Source organism: Lagopus muta, chromosome 10 (assembly GCF_023343835.1).
Source record: "Lagopus muta isolate bLagMut1 chromosome 10, bLagMut1 primary, whole genome shotgun sequence".
In the NCBI taxonomy this organism is placed as follows: domain Eukaryota; kingdom Metazoa; phylum Chordata; class Aves; order Galliformes; family Phasianidae; genus Lagopus; species Lagopus muta.
In genome coordinates this window covers 7,581,730-7,604,927 of record NC_064442.1, presented here as the reverse complement: position 1 = coordinate 7,604,927, position 23,198 = coordinate 7,581,730, and the positions used below count along the sequence as shown (strand labels likewise).

At 45.6% G+C, this 23,198-nt stretch overlaps 1 protein-coding gene across 1 annotated transcript in view; it reads right to left on the bottom strand.

Moving 5' to 3' along the window:
• The window catches only part of MINAR1 (membrane integral NOTCH2 associated receptor 1), a 53,026-nt gene extending 38,686 nt beyond the window's left edge, over window positions 1-14,340 (bottom strand). Inside the window, exon 1 of the mRNA XM_048956479.1 lies at window positions 14,239-14,340. The gene's annotated coding sequence lies outside the window, so the exon portion shown is untranslated. The remainder of the gene's footprint in view (window positions 1-14,238) is intronic.
• Between the last annotated feature and the right edge of the window lie 8,858 nt (window positions 14,341-23,198).

Sequence of the window (23,198 nt, the reverse complement as noted above, 5' to 3'; positions counted from 1 at the left end):
TAGTGGACAGTAAGAAGTTCTCTGACTGAAATTCAATCAGACAGCAGGTAGCACACAAGTTTTCCAGTGCTGTTCCACCCATCATCACTTGAAAGGAGAAAAATGATCCTTGCTTAGCTGTGCTGATGGAGAATTATTATTGCCGTGCTGGGGTGGGGGGATTTTCTTCCCAAAATAGGCTCTGATCTCTGGCTGAGTTCTTTCACTTCTGCATCTTCCCCAAAGCCAACCATTTCCCAAACCACTCATTTCACATGCTTCCAAAGTGATATAAATTTGTTCCACTCCTTGGTAAACTCCATTTCGGCCTAAAACAGTGGCAATGCCACAAAGGAAAATAAATTTGACTTCTTTTGGTCAATGGAGCATACTGGTCATGGACAAAATCTCCAGTTTTCTCCTTCCCCTTGGAAGGACATCCTGTATGTGGCCTCACATTGCTCAAAGCAGCTGTGTTTGGGAATGGTGGTTGCAGATGTGCCCAGGAGACTAAATTGCCCCAGACAGGCTGGGGAACCAAGGCATCCACAAGCTCCCTTTCAAGTTCCCCTGCTCTTTTATGAATGCTCTGCATAAAAATGGTAAAAAATAGCACAAAAACAGCCTCTACTGTAACACAGCAAAAGGCCCAGAGAGCTTCAGTTTAGGTCAAGGGAAAGATTTAGAAGGACCAAGAGCACGGGAACAGTCAGCAGCAAAATATTGCCAATTAACATAAAAAGCACACAAGATGTTCATTCTATTTAAGCTAGTTAAATACAGAGATTAAATGCTATGAACTATTAAATAAAATTAAAGCCAAAATTAACTGCCATGCATGCTACACTTAGCCTTATAATAGCTTATTAGCAATGCTCATCAAGAAGCATCACCTCAACACCGACCCCACGCTCTCCCATGCCCTGTCCCAGCACATGGGGTTGGAGCACACTCCTTGAGGGAGTCCAGCCCCATCCATCCAAGCCAGGAACAGCTGGCAACGGATCATAGCCAGCAACCATTGCCCAAACGATCAAGTGGCAGAGCTCTTCACAGAGCAGCTTTCAAGTCTCCCTCTGCTTCCACATGCTCACTTAGCTAGTCACTAAAAATATATCGCTCGCCCCAGAGACCAAGAGGATTAAGTCACAGATTTTTCAAGATATGGCTTTTTATAGGAAAGGAATTTGGTAAGCATATGGAAATTAACAGGCTCTCCAAAAAGGTTTGCTAATTTTAAATGAAGACAGCTCTGCATCACCAGATGTTTATATGCACTGACTGAAGGCTTAATTGACAAGCAATAATTGCTTATTCTTCCCAATATATGGTGAATTACACTTCTCCCACTCAGCTCATAGCACTGATTAGAAGCCCCGCGATGGCAGGCAGAGCAACTCTGATGGAGTCATCTTGGAGAGCAGGAGCTGCACAAACTCCTGCACAGGAGCAATTCCTGCTGCCCACAGGAGCACAATGGGAGTTGTATCGAGCTTTGGCAGAAGTCCATGGTATTCATGAGGGCTGGGTTCCCACAGATCTACTTAAAGCAAGACTGAGCCACAGAAACCAGCAAGTTCACAAAGTGGGAAAATATTTTTCAGAAAGCATTTAATGGGTTGAGGAGCAGAAGTCCATTTGGAGCTCTTCCCAGAAGACTTGGAGATTAAGTTGGAGGAAAGCATTCTCACTGGATGCCAAGTCCAACAGCTCTCCAGCCCAGGAGCAGCATTCCTAACAGGAGGGTGCAAAACGGTCAGTGTTGAAGAGGTCCTATACAAGACAACAAAACTTCCCCTTTATTAAGTACTGGTTTCAGTGCTCAAGCAAATGCATCAAGTGAGATGCACCATGGCAAGGCTTTACAAGTGCTCTCACAACCACCACCCCCCATACAGCAGTGAGACATGGCTTAGTGGGCTTGGAGATGGGTTGATGATTGGAATAGATGATATTAGAGGTCTTTTCCAACCCTAATGATTCAGTAGTTTCAAAGGCTTTGATAAGACTATCACACTGCAGCATTTTCCAACTCTTACCAGGTGAGAAGTTCTTTGAAACCCAAAGCAAGGGTATTACAGTGCTCTTTATTTTCTGAATGTTCATTCTGTGTCAATGGAAAGAGTTTCAGCTTTTCTACATTTTCTGCTCTGGATACAGTCAATATTTAGCCTAGACTGGCTGACAAACAGTTAAATGTCTCCAGCTTCTTTTTCAGTTAAGGCTCTCTTGAAAACAACCTATATCATATTTAATGAACTTGAAGCAATTAGTGCTTATTCAGTAAGTTTCACTGGACTTAATTTTTGTTTTGTATGCAAACAGCATTTCTGATAGGTTCAAGTAAAGTGTTTCTTAAAATTAAAAACTGCTGCTGGAAGATGTAATCTAGCATTTCCTTCAAACTAATGCCAAAGTTAATGAAAGCAATCTTGAAGAACGCTACTGTTCCACAGAGCTCTTAAAATAAGAGATGGATAAGAAGGCACACTCAGTAATAAGGCATTTTCACAGAGGTCCTGGGTTCACCTTCCCTCACAGGGTACTCAAAGAGGTCATCCTTCCTGCCCTCAAGCATATTGGGTCTTCAGATATAGCATTGTTCCCGAAAGGGCTGCTGAAGAGACACAGCAAAAGGTAGAGAAGAGCTAACAAGACTCAAATGAATAGTTGCTCATCCGTCCTTTCCTCTTGCCTAAGGGAAGGAAAAGTCTGCAACAGCAGGAGAAGTGGTCCCAAGCAGCAGCAGAAGCCTTAGAAAGCCTCTAAATCCCCACATCTCTGATTTGCCTCCTATGTTTCAGCAGTGGGTTTGCTGGGTGGATAGGGAGTACTCCTACTTCATCCCCTGAAGACAGGTCCTATTTCAGTGCCAATGACTTGGCAAGCATTGCCAAAGGCTTTGCAGCTTGGGAAAACATCCCATGTTAAACACTGCACCATCACAGGCTTCTGCTGTTTAAGTCAGGGAGATGAGACAAGAACAGAGGAAAGCTGTGAGGCTGAATTGCATCTTTGAGGAATTTCTAGGGCTCCAGCAGTGATGCCCAATTAACAGAAACAACCAGTGCCAAGAGCTCTCCCAAAGCACTAGGCACAGATTACTTTGCAAAACACAGACATCAACTTACCACATTCACATACTGTGCTCTCCAGAGGTTCTACTGCATGTCACCAAGGAGATGCTTCTCCTTAATCTATTACTATAGGCTACAGGCTTAGAAGAAATACAATGAAAAGGAGAAAAATGAGGATAACCTAAAGAAAAAACATCTGCACCTGCTCTCAAGAAAACAGACAGCTCATCCATCAGCCAAGAATTAAGCAGGAATGGTGGCTCAGTTTGGCGGCTGCTGCTGTACCACCCCAATAAACGGGGGAGTTTAGCCAGGATTCATTCATTCCACGTGCCACTGAGGGTTGTTTGATACATGATTGGATGGAAAATATTGAGAACCATTGAGTGCTTCTGCAGCGATACTCCGATTGATGCTCAGGAAAATGAGTTACTACCCCTGTTTAGGCCAAAGCTTAACATGGCAAAGCTTGTCATAGACTAGCTTAGATTTAAAGGGACCTTAAAGATCATCTAGTCCCAATCCCCACCGTGAGCAGGGCTGCCAACCACATAATTCCCCTACTCTACTTCCAGACATGGGAAAACACAAAATGGATGTGGGTGTTCAGGGATAGCTGCATGAATTGACTGTGAGATTCTCAGCTGCCCCATCCACACTGTCCAGGAGGAATACCTGCTGCAAGACCATCTGGTGAGCTGGGAGAAGGGGAGCAGGAAGGGTTAAAGGACCACTCTGAGGCAGACAGACAGGTCTGGCATTGTTGCAGGAAACTCCTAATAGGGAGAAAAAGGAAGGGACAGAAGAGAGAGAGCTAATTTGAGACCCAAAACAGCAGGCAACAAGTGAAACTGCGCTGATGGACAGTTGGGAACACAGAGAAAAGAATTGAAGACGACTGAGAAGTGCTTTTAGGGCATGAAATTACAGGTAGAGATATCTAGCTGGCTTAAATACAGAGGCAATTGAATTTGAGCTCATTGGGGTATTAGGGTCTAACACAAGAAAACCAGTGACCTCAAAAAAAAAAAACCCACACCACTACTTTCTTCTTTTAGGACAACAGCTTTTGAATATTCTTGTTCTATCTATTTCTAGTCACTGAAAACTTTCAAGAGCAGATGTGACCCTTGGAGGCTTCTCTGCACTACAGAAAGAGGGAGACGCTGCTTTCTGCCATAGAATCATGAGGACTGGAAAGGACCACTGAGCTCACCCTGTCCAGCTGTCAGCCTCTCCCACCATGCCCATTAACCTCATTCCTCAGCCATGGCACACTGCCTTGAGCACCAGCTCCACATTCAGACAGAAAACTGCTATTTCAGCCTTAAGTTCAGGGCCGTTGCCTTGGTGTCCTCCAGCTCCTAAACAGCACAGGCAGCTTTGAGATGGGCACCTTCTCACCCCGCCATGGTGGCAGCTCCTGCTCCGTGGCACAGGGGATGCACTTGGTGCTTCAGAAGAGAACAAGCTGCTGCAGGAGAACCAGCACATTTGAATTCCTGCCCAGCAAATCATCCCCCTGAACAGGAACTTTCAGATCAGCGTTTATTAATTCTGAAGTGTGATTTTGTTTCCAAGAAACTTTGTCGGTTGCAACAATAAAAAAAAAAAAAAAAAGAAAAACTGCTGCGCTGGCAAAGTTTCTGATTGAGGAGAATTCAAATGACAGCACAAGTGTTTTGCTGATAACAAAATCATATACATTTGTTTTATAGCCACTGCTATTCACTGCAGAATATTTATGGCATATGCAGAAAAATTCTATGCATTCAGCACAGTTTAGAATCCTTTCCCCTGGATGGTACTTTTTCTGGCCAGAAGCTTTGTCTGGATTGCATAAACCAACACATCCACTGCAGAACTCTCCTGCTCCCACGTGCAAGGCACATAAACTCGCATACAGCTGCTTTCCTCCTATATTTCCACTTAAACCCAAGCAATGTTAGTCTAAGCAGATACTTCGCTATAACCTGTTTCCAGGCAGCCTACCTTATACCTGTTGTTTTATCCAGCTTAAGCCTTGTTTTTAAAATACCTCTTGCAGTTAAGACTGGGGGCATAAGGCAATTTCCAGCTCTGGCTCCTGCCTCACTCAGTTTGTCTAATAGATCTTTGGGCAATGCTGCAGATTACTTGATGTCTGCTGGATCTCATGTTGTCACCTCTGAAAAAGTGCTGATAGACACTGATGGCTGCAGGTCAGAGCAAACAGCTGGCAAATGGCTACTAGCATTGCTGTGGAGGAAGCTAGACTATCAAGCCTGGAGCATTTATCAGGCTGCAGGGAAGCTGACTTGCCTGCTAAACAGGGTGGTTGGCTTCCTCATTCAGATGAGGAGGGAGTAGGGACTCATATGGCTGTTTGCTGGAAAGGAACAGCTTTCCAGCCCAGCGATACAGCCTGCCTGAATTGCCACTATCCTGACAGCTAGGATATATTGCTTTACTCTTCCTTTCAGAGCAGAACTCGTGGATTTGCAGCGCAGCTCCTAATCATTAATCATCTAGACCCAGAGATTTGACTTTCATGCAACTCCAACAGAGCCCTTTGATATTCAACAGACAGCTTAACCCCCAAGTGATGGCTCTGACACCAGGTTCAAACACAAGTCAAGACCATGTACTTCTACAACGCTGAAGTGGGAGGCACTACAAAGGGCCAGGACACCACCACTGGGACCTGCCTTCCCATTCACTGAGAAGGTCTTCAGCCTATCTGCACCAAGTCAGGATATCCAGTTAAACTGTCCAGGCTCACGTCTGCCAAGTGAAGACACCCCAGGTACGTTCAGACAGGAGACTGCCCAGAATTTGTCACTCACCTACCATCGTTACCAAGCACAGCTGGTGTCCTGCATTTCTCATTTGAGCTCAATCAACAAAAAGGCTATTACTGTTATCAATATACCTTAGACTCCTGGAGTCATCAGACCTACAGCCCCAACAGCTTTAAAGTCATGAATTAAACCCTAAGAGTCATTATTTTAAAAGTTCCATCCATAGAATCATTAAGATTGGAAAGCTGGAAAAAGATAGGCTAAGATCACTGTCAGCTCATCCTGACCATGCCTATCACCCACGTCCCTCAGTGCCACATCTTCACATGTTCTTGATCACCTCCAGGGACACTGGCTCCACCACCTCCCTGGGCAGCCTGTTTCAATTCATTACCAGTCTTTCAGATACTGCTTTCTCTTCTAACAACCAACCTGAACCTCCCTCACAACTTGAGGCCATTCCCATTCATCCTACCAGTAGTTACTTGGGAAAAGAGGCCAACCCCCACCTCACTCCAGCTGCTGCAGTGGCATGCAAGTGCTCACATCAAAGTTTGCCCCTGCAAGGGGAAATTGTTAAAAGAACAGCCTAATTTCTGTGTGCAATAGGAATTAAAGAAAAATCCAACATGTTTGTCAAGCTGGGCTGCTCTTCAGTTAGTTTTCTGCTTTATAAAATAATCCTATTGGAAACACCTCTGTGCATACATTCAGTAACACTGTTTCAACACAAGAGGAAACCCTACCCAATATCATAGATAGCTTTAACAAATATTGGAAGGATTGCTCTGCAAATACTAGAGTCCTGCACGGCACTGGAATCAAGAACAGAGCTGGCAGGTGGATGTATTATATCTGTGCACAAACACGCCACTCTCCTTCAGCAAGGAGGGCTCATGCCCTCGTGGTGATATTCCCTACAGTGTGGGTCTCAACTCAGTTGACAACAGCAGAAGGCAAACTCACAGAATAACATCCACTACAAAAAAGTCACAAGGAGCTCCCATGTTCACAGCCCCAGTAAGGCAAAGGCTCTGTTAAGAATGGGATCAGCCACTCAAGTGTGACAGTAGACTTCATTCATAAGTGAGAGCCAATGGAAGTAGGATCATAGGGGTTGGAAGGGATCTCTGGAGATCATCAAGTCCAACTCCCCGATGCCTTGCTTTGTTCCATGGGCATTCCATCTGATGCGGGCTGGCTTTTGGGAAGTTGAGAGCAGATTTAGGAATCAGCAAGTGTTTACATGAAGAAAGAGATCAGGCAATTTACATGGCCCCATTTCATTTTAGGTAGATGAGAAAGAATCAACAAGGTAGGAAAAAACTGTTAAGATCTACTCCAATCATAAATGCTGGTAGGGCAAAAAGAAAAAAAAAATACATGATAAACTTTAAGACCCCAAATAAACCTGGAAATTTAGAGCAATTTGCAGATTCAAAACACACTCATCTCGGCTGAACCAATTAGTATTTCCTGCTACTAGTTGCAAGTTGTTCTTTCTGGAGAGCACTGAGTGCTCTAAAGCAGCTGTGTAACTCCTACAGGCACTAATAATTCCTCTAATAATTTTTAAGCCCCCTACCACACTGCCATTCAGGTCTCAGGGCTCATCTGTTGCTTCACAGAGGCCCTTTGTTAAGGCCTGATGTGACTGACTGTACACTGGCTGGGATGAGCCAACTCTCACCAAATACAGCTTTAACAAATTCTATGTAGCCAACCGGAAAGTTAAGCACTGTCTTTTTCTCTGGGATTTATTAAGGTTGAAGTGGTTTTTATAAGAGTCTTCTCAATGCGCTGCTGCTATCTTCGCTTGAAGATAAATTAAGGTTGTGATCAGATTTTCTTTCACAGGAATTGACCTGATGGTCAGAGATGATGCCTCATGCATTATTCCACCCAGCGCAGGAAAAACCTCAACTGCAGCTTTCTGCAAGAGGCCAGTTTTGAGTGCTCAAGGAATCTGACCATTAGAAATCACTAGATAATACTGTTAACCAACAGCAGCTGTACAACATATTTGCTTTTCATTTGACTTCACTGGAGAACAAATACTGATTCAACAGCTTAAACTCTGACCGCTTGAAGCGCACAGGGCAAAATGGGTTGCAAAACCACACAGCTCTGTGCCGATGCCTACAATCGCACCTGTGCCACAACCACAAGAGACAACTACCTCTCTTATATGCAGGGCAGACAGGATCAACCCTATTACAGCTGCTTAAACTTGCGGTTGAGCCAACAGAACTGCTGGGCAAATTCAACAAAGTTGCTTGATATCCTTCACTCCCTCAGAGACATGCTTTAAGTTCCCATGCATAGGTAAAGATCCTGAAATTACCATACATTCATAACAGGAAAACAACTGCATCGCAGACAGTAAGAGTTAGAAAGTAATTTTGTCTGTGAATTATATTTGATGAGTGTAACACAAGCCCCCAGGAAGACAACAACCTTTGTGAATGTGTTGGTAGAACAAGCCAATGATACAACTGGGCCACAAGAGAGGCTAATGAGTTTCTGTAATTATTTCAGAAACTGCTCAGGAGAAGCTGAAGATTACTGCCATTGCTCAGCAGCAGTAGAATATGAAAACCAGGGCAAGACCAGGCATCCCAATTCAACACGGACTCAGACCAGAAAAGGTGCAAAAAAAGAAAAAAAAAATTGTAGATGTTTAGCTAATCTCTGAAAAAGAGGATTGAAATAACTCATTTTGGTTTGAAAATTAAAGACTGGGAGTTCATTTACAGCCTATGACCAGATCAGGGAGACTACCAATATCAGACCCTGTCTGTTTATGCACCAAGTCCCAAGATCTGAAGAGATTTTGATCTCCACTGGCAACATAAGACAGAAATCATTCAGGCAGAAGAGGAATTTTTCTTTTGATTTCCAGAGTGAACTCATTGGTCAGTTATGGGATTAAGCCTTGGATGAAGGCAAGAAAAAGGTTTATTTTCTATACCAGCCTTTCTAGAAGCTCTCCTCACTGGATATTTCCAAGTAGCAGATACACTTTCTTCTGAAAAGGAAGGAGAAAGAAGTCTAATATTGGAAAATTAATAATTTAGGAGCAGAATCAAACTAATTGTAACTTATGTTCAATTATATAACTGCAGGAATATCAGCACAGTTTTATCATTCATACCTCATCCAATAAAACCCTCAGGCCTTTGTCTCCACTCCAGTACAACCCTGCATCACAAGAATATTTTGGCATGGAGCAGAGGGCAGCCTGACTGCAGAACAGCACCTGCTGTAAACACAGTGACTCCTTCCCCTGTGGGATGGCACCAGGATGCCCTTTTCTAATAGGAAAAAATAACAACAACAACAACCAGACAAGCACAAGACCTGAGAGCTCATTTGCTCCCATGCTCTGAGGAACTGCATTGTCAGGACATACCCAGATTCCTCATCCCAGTCCCAAAGTGCCTGGAAAATGGCAGGGCTGGGCACCAGGTGGGGATCCAGCACCTGCTGGAAGACCCATGGGCTCCAGCTGCCCAAGACCTGCGTGGGTTGGGATTTTATTCTGACCATGTGTCATTAATTACCCTCCAAAAGAGCAGGAGATCAATCCCACAATGTTTCAGCAAAAAAAAAAAAAAAATTCAGCTTTGGAAATCCAGCAATCGACTACACTGTGGCTGAACTGACTTGTGGCACGGTTTTGAGGAATTATTTCATTTTCCTTATTGATATAAGCTATGCATTCATAAGCAGCTCAGTGCCTCACCAGCCTCCTGCCAGGCTGAATATTTTAGCTGCAAGATGAGAAACGACAAAAGTTCAAGGTTGCCACAACAGCAATCAGGCTTTAGGTCTGGAAATACTGTAGACAGGTAAGCAAAATCTCTCTCAGCCTCAGGACATCTGAAATTCAATTTCATTTAATGAAGCCGGCTGCAGTGCACTGTGGCACGCAGCAGCACACAGCAGTGCTTGGCTGGAGATAGCAGTCACCCAACAGGACAACTCCATGGTGGCCAACCCAGAAGAACAAGAGCACAGACCCCCTAAAAAACAACAACAAAAAAAAAAAAAAAAAAGCAGCTGTATGCTTCCCCAGCTCATACAGAAGTAGCTGTAGTGGAGGTCAGAAGATTTCATCTATGGAGGGGGACCACAAACAGAAAGCCACGCTGTTTTTCTTAATGGTAAGCCAAGATGAGCTTTACCCACTGCAGCTTCTAAAGAGCAGTGAAGATGGTAGGAATTGACACAGGTTGCCCAGAGAGGTGCTGGGTTTCCCATCCCTGCAGACACTGCAGGTCAGGCTGGATGGGGCTCTGAGCACCTGATCAGCTGTAGGTGTCCCTGTTTGGGGCAGTTGGACCAGATGGCCTTGAAGGCTTCCTTCCAACTCAAACAATTCTATGGTGGGAAGAGCCACCAGAGCTTCTTCCCCAGTCAGGCAGTGTGACACCAGCACCCCACAGCCTGCAATGGACACTGTGGACAGGAACCTGTAAGCAGCACTAAGTGGACACATATGGTCAGAGACTGCTTTCAGAACGCAGCAATTTTGATTACATTTGTTCCTGTGACAGATTACAGCAGTTTACCTTAGGATTAAGGGCCTGCAGCTCCCATGCCCACACTGTGTTCCTTTTCTATCCAAACCTTACTTCATATTTTAAACTGCGCTGGAACTGGATTTTTTCAAAGAAAAAGTTAGTAGCCAAACAAATACGCCCATGACATTGGATGAATGATTGCACATCTGAAGCAGTGATGTCGTCAGGATTAATCTTACCTAAATATTTCATTTCTCCATGCTGAATTATGAGCTCTTTTTTTTACATAAATACTGCTGCAGATTATAGATCATTCCTGAAAGCAAGATGTGATTAAAAATCTAGCAAACCATTTGGGGAGGAAGGCTTCAGTATATAATAAGGAAAAAAAAGAATCACTTAGTTGTGACTGAAGGACCCTAGGCAGGATGACAAATTAGTCACTTATTTATGACAGTGTTCTGATTTTAACTAAGCTGGCTATCATAAACCTTTTGCTACCTTTGCCATCGTTGGATTATCATAATGAAACATTAGAGAACAAAGCCATTGGCAGTGGTTATCCCACCCCCACAGCTCTGCAAGGATTCAGTACTGTGCTCCTCACGCGTTGGGCTGTCAGTGCACTTGAGAAAATTAGAAAGCATAAGGAACGCTGTGGCAGGCAAGACAAGATGAGCTGCAATCAGGGTAAATTACTGTCTGCAAAGGATAAATCCAGTACACAAGAAGAGAAAATGTTTATTATGACTATCAGACATACCCAGGTGCAACACCCACCGGAGGAAGTCACAAGGTTGCTATTTACAGCTCATGGCAGAGGGCTCTCAGTGAGACCTGTTCAGCAACTGGAGCTGAGCAAGAAGCACAAACACCGTGAGCAGCAATTTGCACAGCGTGAAGATGGGTGTACATTGCTGCAGCTAAGCAGAGCCAGATCTGTTATGCACCAAAGCCAGGTGCTCAATGCCATGGCTGGGCATCATCTCAGAGGGTCATAGGGTCAGCTAGAAAGAACTTGGACCTTCTGTAGGCCCAGTCCTGAATGGGCTTTCTAGTTGCTGTGCACATTCAGTGAGGTCTCTCTCTCCCATTGGTTGCTCTGTAAACAGGACAGATATCCAGCTTGGCAATGGAAAGTGCTCTAGGATGCCTCACAGATGAGCCTGAAGGACAAACTAAGCCCAGCATCATGAGACATCTGAGTGTAACGACATAAGCTAGGTAAGTTACAAATCACGTCCAAAGCTCTGCATGCTTTCTGTGTCTGCCCAATCTCAGCAGCAAATTGCATCCCATAACTCTTTCCTAACTAGGAGATAATCCTATTAATTACCAACAGGCCAGGGGATATCTGTGCTCCCTACTGCCCCACTTTTTCAGGCACCTGGATAAATAGCGAGCTTCCTCCTGCAGGGAAAGGATTGTATCTGCACAGCATTAATAGTCTAAAGCCACTTCCAAAATAGCTTCCACCAGCTGATAACTTTATCCTACATCTCAGCACTTCAAAAACAGCAGCTCCAAATATTCTCCCCGACCAATTTATCAAGATTTATATCAAATTTGGGATCTCTATCCCAGCTTGACTCACCCAATTTTTCAGCATTCTATAATCAAACCCTAAGAGGCTCATATTCCTACGTGCCACATTTTTCGTTTTCAAGATGTTCCCACGTGATGAAATAGAAGCAACAGGGTCAGGCAATGAACAGGAAGAGACTATTTCATAAATGCAAAGAAATAATTAGAACTCAGCAATTGATCTCAGAACACGCACGTGCTTCCATTGGAAGGAGAATGTCATCCCCTGCTTTTTAATCTCAGGATCCACTGATATATTGTGAGTTTTGTGCTTCTCAGTGCCGTGCATTTGCATCCATTCTGCTCCTTCCAGTGGGGCAGGCTTACCAGTGGGCTGTTGCCATTTAGTAATTACAAATATAAATGTCACTGCTGTCAGATAGCATAACGCACCTCACGCATCAGGACACAAGCTGCTTAAAATCAAACTATTCTAGTAAAGCCGCCTCCATGCGAATGCGCATTGATTAAATTTCTAGGCATTAATCATTTTTAATAAAAACTGAGTTTTGTCAAGGCAGCAATGAACTTTCCAGAAGACATTGGGATGAAATATCTCCAGAAGGCACTGATCCTCCAGACGTTGCCTCGGTGCTGGGAAACTGCTCGAGTACATAATGTACAGCTGCAGAAAGCGTTCTATGACAACAACTTCCATGCAGCACTTCAACCAAGACAAGTGCAGGAAACCTGAAAGCCACAGCTCCCAGAAGGCCAGTTCCTACTGCACCGACACTCTCTGCAGAATAGAAGTGCAATGGCTGTAACCTGAGCTCCAAAGGAGTTGGTTTCCCTGTGCCATCAATCTCACCCCAGGAAGAGATTTCTATGCCCAGAGTCAAAACATTTTCCATTTCCCACTCTGTCACTCTCAAATCCTATCAGATTTCTTGCTCTGGAAGATGGATTATCTCAACAGTCCTATGACAGATGCGCTGCTGTGGATGTCCACTTACTCAAAGAGAAAAGGGTAGATCTGTTCCACTTGTGTTTCTATCAGTGTCAGATCCACGTACTGCCCAACGCCATACTCATCTTTGACATATCCCAGAAGCGTGCCACAAGACTTTCAATAGTCACACATTTAATTAACGTGCTTTGGAGTGACTTGAGAAGTTGCTTCCTAGAGAAGCAACACCCTGGGAAAACAAGTGGTGGCTATTGCCCCTATACATTACATGAAGAACTCAGCACTGGGATCAAATCGCAGTCACAGTGCAGAGCAGCCACTTGGCACAGTGAGAGATGGCTGTATCAGTCATACCTGTGAGCCTCATTTACAGAAGCAACACAAAAATATTTGAGCTGGCAGCACTCTGCTCTGACAGCAAATACAGCTAAAGTGTTTTCTATCCTATAAAATTTACAACTTAGAAGAAGTGTGGAAAACAGATTTCTCTTTACAGTCCTTCCACTTCTGACTGATTGGTATAATAAGGAAAAAAAGCTTTAAGAGCATGAAGCATTTGCTAAAACACAGGCAAGGATGTCACTACCATTGCTCGGTCTCCTTACAGGAGTCCAGTTATGAGAGCAAAGGAAAGGAGGGAAATCTTGTTTGGAGCCAGACGCTGCCCAGCCTCAGCTTGCTGCAAACTCACCTGCCTTGGGGCTGTATTCCTCTCTGGGTAGAGCACAACAGCATAGCTGCACTGCCAACTGGTGCTGAGTGTGGTTCAGCTTGGTCCGAGCCAAGATGCTGGTGCCAGGCATGGCCCCACTCCAGGGGTGCATTGGGCATAGCCACCAGGACACCCTCATGGTCTATCCCAGTTCCTCAGCCCCACACTACTACCTCCATGACAGCTGCACAATAAAACCAGATTGATAGGCTGAGTTAAAAACAGGGGAAACTCTTCCTAAGCAGATCCTAAATTCAGCTTAAGACCATGCTGCAAAACCATCATTGAACAAGGCTGGTCTGTGGGGAATAAAGCACTGCAAGATGCCTCCTAGCCAGGCAGGCTGGGCTCCTCCAAGCAAACACACAGGTGGAACACAAGTTTCTCCACGCTGCTCTTGTGCACACCAGCACCACACACAACAGAGCCCATAGCATCAAGGGACACCTCGGTACCCATGACAAATATCTATCAGAAGAGAAATTGCACCATAGCACAGATCACATTGCTTCCTACTGAGTTAACAGCACATCTTGCATCTCCAAGCACCTCCTGCAGGATTGGAGCAAATTCAGGCCAACAGAGGATCTCTCCAGCACCAGGTGGAGCAATCCTGCTGAGACCCAAAGCAAAGCTGCTGCTTCAAGCACAACAAAACCAGAGCACTCACCACACCAAACTCCAGCCAGGCCCCCAAGCAGCTCCTCTTCCTGCAACCAGCTTTTCTTCCACAGAGTATCCTCATCTTGCAGGCACCAACCCAAAAACCTACCCCTACCACCATCCACCTGAGCCTTTAAGATAACGAGCCTTTATCAACCATGGCCCTTAATGATTTTCAGGTGGATTCAATGCACCAAAAGATCTCACTTTCTTCACCTGGAGGTTCTAACTCCCCCCCCCCCCCCCCAATCAAGCCTCCTGTTTAGGAGGCCTTGATTTCTGTGCTTTGCAAGTTGGGTCAGCCTGATGGTGAAGGATGTTTTGGTAAAACTGATGTGTGCAAGAAGATGCTGAAATATCCAGTGAGTTGAAGATCTTTATTCCAGGCTCCTAGAGCTGGAAAATAATGATGTGTTGAAGTAACAGAATTGGGCCTTGTGTTAGCCAGTTGTTCCCAGGCAATAGAAGATCTGGGTCCCATCAAATCATTTTCTCTAAAGAAAACTTGAGGTTTTGACAAAGCACAAAGTTGAGTGGTTTTACAAGATACCCGTTTCTTACATACTTTTCTTCTCTTGTAGAAGAAAAACAATAAGGCTCAAAACCTCAATTTCTTTGCTACAGAAAAGCTGTCATTGAGCTCCGTGGAGGTTTCAAGTGTGTTTTCATCCACACTGCATTGTGCCCTGCAAAGCAACGATGGATTTCATCCCTCGATGGATTTCACCCCCTATATGCATTTCCCGGGGAAGAAATGTGTGACTTTCACGGCAAATCAGTGTTGCTTCCTGGGAGAGAGAAAGGAGGCCAGCGCAGAGGAAGAGGTGACTGTCCAAATGCAAAAAGCCAACCGTGGCCTCTTCAGTTCTGTTTTTTCTTTTTTCCCATACAAAGTAACAAACATTTCTATGTGGTAAAAAAAAAAAAAAGTGAAGACATAAAGGCCAGCAAATGGCATATATTGCACTTTATAAAAAAAAAGATGTGTCTATAGATATAGAGAACACAGCCGTGGAGCTGAGCTTGCATCTCTATAAAGCTCTCATTCTGATCAGAATCTGAAAGTCTTTTCACAGCCCTTTCACACACCTCAATTATTTTAACCACTTAGCCATCACGTTCTGGTATTGATTTGAACACATACCAATTATTTAAGTCAATTGCCTATTAAAATTCATTTCCAACAAAAGGTCAGAAATGCAAATTGAAACCAGATGCAGTACATTACGCCTATCAGCATTGTGATCTGCACACACGTTCATTATTATGTTCCTGCAGAAGTAAATCCTCTTGCCACGTTTTGCTCTGTTATGCCAGAGTGGCTATTACGGGCTCTATTAATTAAGAGGGTATCTTTATTATTATTATTATTATTATTATTATTATTAACAGAAAGTTTTAAGTACTGTGATCTTCCATAGAGGTGTAGAAAGGCACTGAGGGCTGCCTACCTACAGGTTCTGCAGGTGGATGTGTGCCTTCTCTCCTTACAGATCTGAGCTATAAGGCTCCCAGTGGGGAATAACGGAGAAGTGGCACTTATCCTGGGTGCAGCCAGGACAGCACCACTTCAGCAGCACAAGCAGTCGTGTGCCAATTCACTCAAAGCCCATTGAGGGGAGGCAGCAGTCTCTGCTTGTCACCCTGGATGCTTTTTCCTGTGAAGGTGGAAGGAGGGGGTATTTGACACTTCTGGTGGGAAAACTTGGTCTCTGACTGTCTCTGAGCACCTGAAACATCTGCAGCTTGGCCCATGTGATTGTTTCAGGATGTTGCAGCTTAGGAAAGGTGAAAGAGGGGGAGTGAGTGGCACAAGATGAAGAGATAAGGATGGAGATGAGCTCTTCCTGGGCTTCCGAAAACTCGTGGCCAAACATTTACCTGCTCCCTTGCATCTGTCCCTCAAGTCAAGCCCAAGTGTCACTTAAATTAGGGGAAAATATTTTTGTATATTGTTTTTTAACTCATGTTTGGAGCAGATGGTGTAGCCAGCCTCCAGCTGACTTCTCTTCCCAGCCAGACATGTGCAGAAAAATCTGTGGGACCGTGACTGCAGGGTAGGTTGGTTCCTACTGGGGAACTGCACCATCAGCTAAAAAAAAGCCATAGGAAGTGCCTTGGAGCCATGTAACCCAGTGGTTAAATCCCAAATCCAACCTATTCTCTTGCTTACTTTATTAAAATAAGAAAGAGATGAGCAAGAACCCAGCCCTGTGCAGGATGTGAAGGTCTGTGGCAGGCAACTACGGTCTCTGTGAATGCCATTCACTGCAGAAAGGCAGCTCAGAAATGACCAGCACTGAGAAATTACAGCAATTTGACTGAGATCATCCCAGTGCCAACACGACGGTCCCCAGGCAGGGCACACAGCTGATGCGAAACTGATGCTACACTTGATCTTAGCTGAAAGGCCATTAAAAAGGAATCAGAAGAGACTGGCTAAAAGCAATTTATGGGGTTACAAAATGATGTATTACATGCACCATGGCTCCAGGTTTGCAGTAATTTAGGCTGGTATTGATTGAGGAGAGACTGGGGCATATTCCACCACCTTTTTAATTTCAGGCTGATTTGGCCACTGCTTGCAGGTCAGCAGGCAATGTGATGAGACAAAAACAAACCCAGAATCAGAGCAGCCAAAATCACCCCTCTCAGAAGTACCTTGTAAATAACTTTTAAGGCTGAGGAAGGAGAAGAGAATGAAAGCTATTAAGGAAAACAAGACTGGAGACCCAGACTGAGAAAAAAATGGTTTCAAGGCACCGCTAAGAGGGAATATCACACATACATCCTACCATTGCCTGCCTATATTTTCTCAAACAAATAAGCTGGGTTTATTTGTGTATTATGGTGCTAATTTTGATTCAGTATGACAAGGTTAGGTACCAAAATAAAGCCAAAATATACAGGGCTGCTTATAAAGGCCTCTAACCTTATCATTCCAGCCAAGGGATGGATGGTTTGGTGGTGTTCCAGGACATGCTGCAAACCTGAGCCTAAATCTCCTATGAGGGTAAATCTGGAGTGCTTTGCTCCTGCAGGTAGCAATTACAGCCCCAAGTGCATGGGCAGTGATGGTGAACAGAAGAAATCCATCACTACCTGAAGTGAGGAAACGGCCCATTGGCTGACATCAGCACAGGATATTTGCTGCATACATTTACCAGGTGATATTCATAGAATTATAGAATTATTTGAGTTGGAACGGGCTCTTAAAGATCATCTGGTCCAACACCTCTGCACTGAGTGGGGACACCTACAACTGATCAGGTGCTCAGAGCCCCGTCCAGCCTGACCTCAGGTGTCCCTATGGATGGGGCACCCACCACCGCCCTAATGCACCATGTGCTTGGGAGCCTGGCTGGAATCTGGCTGCAGGGCTGGGCTGCCAGCAAGGCCAGCTCCTCCCTTCTGAGCACAAGTTGTGCCATTAAGTGCAACCACCTGAGCATCTTGTTCCTCTGCTTCCGCTCCAGAAGGCAAAGACCTCCAAAGTTATTGGCAGATTTAATTAAAACTAGCTTTGAGATGCAGAGCGATATATAATGGTGACGGCTCATTCCGCATAATACTGTAATAACCCTCTCTCATATTAAACACAGCAGCAATATTGTTCACCAGAGATGAGGACATTAGCACAAATAATCAACCTGACTGCGATGAGGGCGCACTGAAACCGAGAGGAGGGCTGAAATGAGTGCTTCCTTCAGGTCCTTTTTCTTCCCCCTGCTCCTCTAATTAGATAATGAAGACAAGCAAAAAGCCCTGGATTTGTACTCAAAAGTTGAAAACATCTTCACAAGGTTTTTTCAAACTTCCTGGGGAAATGCTTACAACTTTCTGACAGATTATACTCACCTTCCTTATATAACCATAAGCTCCTGCTGACTTGAAATCCCTCCGATACAAAATGCACTTCAGTGGCCGTTCTGTTCAGGATCAGTTCATCCTTGGGAAAATATTACTGCCAGAATGCTACGTGAGTCCGCAGCTTCCACCTGGACGGCGATTTAAATCCTCTAAAGAGGCTTTAGGAATTCATAGCAGAGCCTGATCTTCCTTGTGGGGGAGGGAACGTCTCTTTGGAGCTGCAGCAGCTGAAGGCATTGCTTGGCTGATTTTTCCACCAACAACTGGTTATTTTTGATTGTGAGTCTGTTCTGTTAGCCCAGTGCCTTGCTAATACCTCCTAACTGCAGGATGTGGTAAGAGAAAGAGTTGCTAAGGCCAACTTAAATGGAAATCCACATGCAGAGCAGGTGGCCTAAGTGTGCTCCATGTCTTCTTAGCAGATTTGGAAGGTTCAGAGTGGTCAGAGAGGGAAGCAACATGAAATTCAGGATTTCAGCCTCTCCCTTAGGTGGAGAATTTACAGAGGAAGGCTTTAGATTCGATTCATTTTGTAAATGAACTGTGTAAGTCTCTACGCACTCTGGTTCACACAGGTAAATAACCTCAGCCCCTCTGATCCCTGAGGAACGATGATTTACGACAGAGGTAATGTGCGCTGAAGAAAAACACAACTTGCTCCTGAAAACCACTGATTAAAGTGATTAAAGCAAAGCAAAATGACTCTGGGCTTCCTCCTTCTCTCCTCTACACCTGCTTTTACCCCTGGGAAGCTGGAATGTTACCTACTCAGGCTAGAATGGGGCGCAGCTTTGGGCAACAGAGGTAGATCAGCAACCGGGACAACTTACCACAGGCTGTGATGGAGTCTGTCAGACAGACAGCCTGAAATTGGGCTACCAGATTTTCAAGTGATCGATGTGTTTCAGACTGGGATTAAGTCAGAAGCATCCTTTGTGTTGTGTTTACTCTGCGTGACAGAGCCATGTTACACATTGGAGCCATATTACATATATAATTGGTTGTTAGGTGAGGATTGTGGACTGGCAGGTTCATCCTCTTCACCTAATTAATGTTTTTTTTCCTCATAGCTCAGCACGGGACTTGTTTTTCTTCCTCTGCAGAGCTCCATTTCCTGCCCACACCCCCTCACATCGCCCACTTATTCCCTCTCCCTTGGCCCTGGAACAACAACCTGGCCCTGCACACACAGGAACTGCTGGTTGCTCAACTAGGCTGACCCCCAGCCCCTAATCCCACTGAGGAGCTGGGGGCAGGAGAAGCATCTCACCCTTTGCAGCTCAGGCCAGTTTGCCTTGCAGATGCTGCATGGTGATGCGAGTCATTGGCCTTCCTCTTCTCTCAGAGCATGGACTTTCCTGGGGCTGAGCCAGCACATGTCACTACAGAGATGCGTGTTACAGGAGGGCCTGGCTCTGGCGATGACAAACCCTCTGCTACTGCTGCGCTGCCTAATGTGCACAGCACAGCACTGCCCCTGGCCTCAGAGGGCACAGCTCTGACTGTCCCCACCCCAGAAGGTGCCTGGAAACTTGCAGGGCTCCAGCCAGAAAGCAGCATCGCCCAGTAATCATGCACATCCCCTCTCTCTGATGGTCTCAGCCAACTTCCTTCTCATTTTGGCCTCAGAAACACAGCTGACTTCCCATCCTAGCCAGTATCAAGTATAAAGAGCAGTGAAACCAGGCTCTCCATGCCCCAGGACAGACTGACAGCATGTGAAATACTGTACTGGGTCCCAGACAGAGCAGTACAAGAACTACTGTGCAACCACAAACTGGGACAACTGGAAGGGGTTTGCAGAAAACCAAAATTAAACTAGACTGAGATGCCTGAGCACAAAGCACGAGGGAAGATTAAAGAGTAAATCTGTGTACTTTGGCTCAACAGCACAACTCCAACTATAGCCTGGTCTCAAAGAACAGAAGCGATAGGGATGCAGTACCTGGCTCCCCTATACCCAGGAGCTAGAGCTGCCCCTACACCTGTCTATGCCCCTACATCCGGAGAGAACAGAACAAGCATTACTGGGCCCGCTCTGCTCCAGTACCCACCGTACATCCCAGTGTGCTGCAGTGACACAGCTTGCCCCCACAGGACACAGAGCTCCTTGCACATTCCTCCTCAGGATGGCTTCAAGTTGCATGATAGCAAAGTGCTGGGGGATATAAGGACTGCCAACACAGGTGCAAGGAACAAACAGACCCAGGACCACATTCCTTCCAACCCCACCAACAGGGCTCACCCCAACAGTCCTTTGCTGGCCCTCAGAAGTGGCAGAATCTTATCAGATCAGCCCAATTTCCTTCACTTCCACAGCACATGCAAAGAAGTAAGCTGACATTTGGCTTCTTGCAGAGAACAGCAGATCGTTTAGAGAGATTAAGAGCAGCTCCTCTCCCCCAGACACCATCTCCGCCCAGCTGGGCAGCAGGCAGGCTGTGCTGAGCAGTGCTGCTCCAGCGCCTCTCTGTGGATCCCAGCCCTCTTCCTCTTGAACACAATCCACCAGCTGGGATATTTTTCCCTCCTTAAACATAGAGCCTGACTGTAGTACCTCTCAGCTTGTCACTTGGCCCGGGGAAAACTATGTTTCATCTTTTGACAGTCATCTTTACAATACCTCTGGAAGCTTTTCTGTAGTTTCCAGCAGCGAAACAGCCCAAATTGGCTCAGATCTACAGTTGCCTGGGGCTCACGGAGCAAAGGGAATGACAAAAGAACTGGCGGGGGCATCCTTGTTGGAAGAGGCCAGCAGGTGCCCCTGATCCTCTGCAGAATGTGCCATGAGCTCAGTGCACAGCTCCATCACCAACACACGTGTCAACACCCTGATCATACCAATTCTCTTGTATCCCTCCAAAGAAGCAGAAACAAATGGTCCCCCGCTGAAGTCATGAGGAAAAAAAAAGGCTCTTCATCAGCCTCCTGCAGCTGCTTGTTGTTTTCCTTTCTCTGTGCAGCCTGCCAGCTTCTGGTTATCTTGGCCAAGCACATGATTAGGGTTTTAGAGCAACTTCCAACTGCAAACAAACAAGCACATCTTGAGATGAACACACACAAACTGGTGGATGCACAGCACATCTCGCTTCTTAGCGGATCCTGCCCTACCTCTCCTATAGATGCAGGGAAAGCCCTGTCCTGATTCTGGGCAGGCAGCAGATGGGGTGTGATTAGAGGACTCAGGTCCCCAAGCCCTTCATGTGTGTGCAAACAGCAAGAATTAGCTGTTGGAGCAGCCACATATTCATTGTGCTGGCTGTCTGCAGAAAGGGAAATCCTGCCTGGAGCAATCCCCCATGCCCAGATATGGCAGAAGGTCCATTGTTTCTTAAACTGCCACAGAAACAAAATAATTCAGCCGTTACTGCCACCACAGCAAGAGCAGAGCAAAGGATGGAGGACTGCTTCTTGTTCACTTCATTGCTAAACCAGGTGGTTCGGCTTAAACAGGCATTGGAGGCGGTTGGAGCTTACCAGCTTGGCGTTGCACTGAAGCAGATGGCAAGTGCTCACACAGCCCAGTATCGATATCCATAACAATCAGACGAGCTGTGAGCTGTAAGCTGTGGCAGACGGAAAATGGCAGCACAAAGGGCCTTACTGGGATTCTCAAAACCCTTCACCAAGGCAGCAAATAGGAAGGCTTACATTCAAATACTCGTATCGGAAACTGCAGAACAGTTGGGATGCTTCTTCTGTTTCCTACCTCCACACCAGACTGGTTGCTTTTACAACCAGAAGAGCTGAGATCTCTCACCAAAACTCAGTGCAAAATAAGACGATTTGCTATGAGAACCCAAAGTGGGACTTCGGTATGGGAGTGCCTGCTTAGCTCTGCTGAATTCCATGTATTGATGCGTTGCTGAACCTTCGGGGGAGTCACCAGCAGGAGATGTGGAAAAAATACAGCTCAGCCATGCACACAGGAACGGCTGTTGGCAGCTTTGGTACATTCTTTGTGGATTACACAGTCACCCTGGAAGCACAGTCAGTTGTAAAGAGATTGAAGCTTTCTGATGGTATTTATATAAATCTTTGTTACATGCACTAACACAGCCCCTCCTGAGGTGGTGGCTGCAATGTCACAGCTCCACAGTGCCAGGAGCCAGGCCAATATGTTTTGTAGATGCTTGAAATGCATATTTTCAGTCTCCTCTCCTAAATCCCCTCAAGTTCCTTTGGCTACCATAGGAAACAAAGATGTCCAGTGCAAAAATGCAGTCAGCCCCCCAGCTGAGCGGCCGTATTCTGCAGCTAACACCAAGGTGCTGCCAGACAACTACAGACCTGAAAATACAAAGGGATGGTTCACCTTTCTATGGCCTCTGACCTGCGTTTGGCCCAGGTGAGGCCTGAGTCACTCTGCAGTGTCACTGCCCTGCTGTACTCTGGAGATGCCCATCTTCATGGCTGATCTGCTGCCTGGATTAAAAAGACCAAGTCTGAGCACAGGGATGTTGCTGCCTGCCCACCTGGCTCAGAGCAGTAGACAAGACATAGAGATCAGACTCAGCAACAAGAAGGACAGAAGACTGGAGTCTGGTAAAACACCATTTCTTGGAGGAAAGGCTTTATTCAGGAGGGAATTATAACACACCATATTGCTCTGATGTTCCAGGGCCCTGAGAGGACTCAAACACTCAGCACAAAGCCTTAGCTGAAGCATGCAGGTGTTAAACCTGTCACCTCAGTAATAGTTCTTTCCTACCTGGAGACTCTTCCATCAGCTGTGTTTGTCCCTGATGAGGAGGAGCTGAGCCCTGCTGGAAGGACCTGAAGATTAGGAAAGAAGAAAGGCAGGCTACAGATCCTGGTGGCTGCAGTGTGGCAAGCAAGCAGGCAGTTCACATGACAAATTGACCCAAGCTGGATAGAAGCAGGATGGATTTGAACAGAGCTGCTGATAAAATATCTGTGCTGGAGCATAGGTCTGCACGGCTGTGATAGAGCAGAGCCTGGCCCTCAGGATGCAGGGCTGACTACAGCTTCTTCTGTCCCTTTATGTTCTGACTTTCCCTGCTGCTCATACCTGCATCCACTTCAGTGCTCAGATAATGTTCCCTGAATCCTAGTAGTCACTGCTGCCTCACAAGG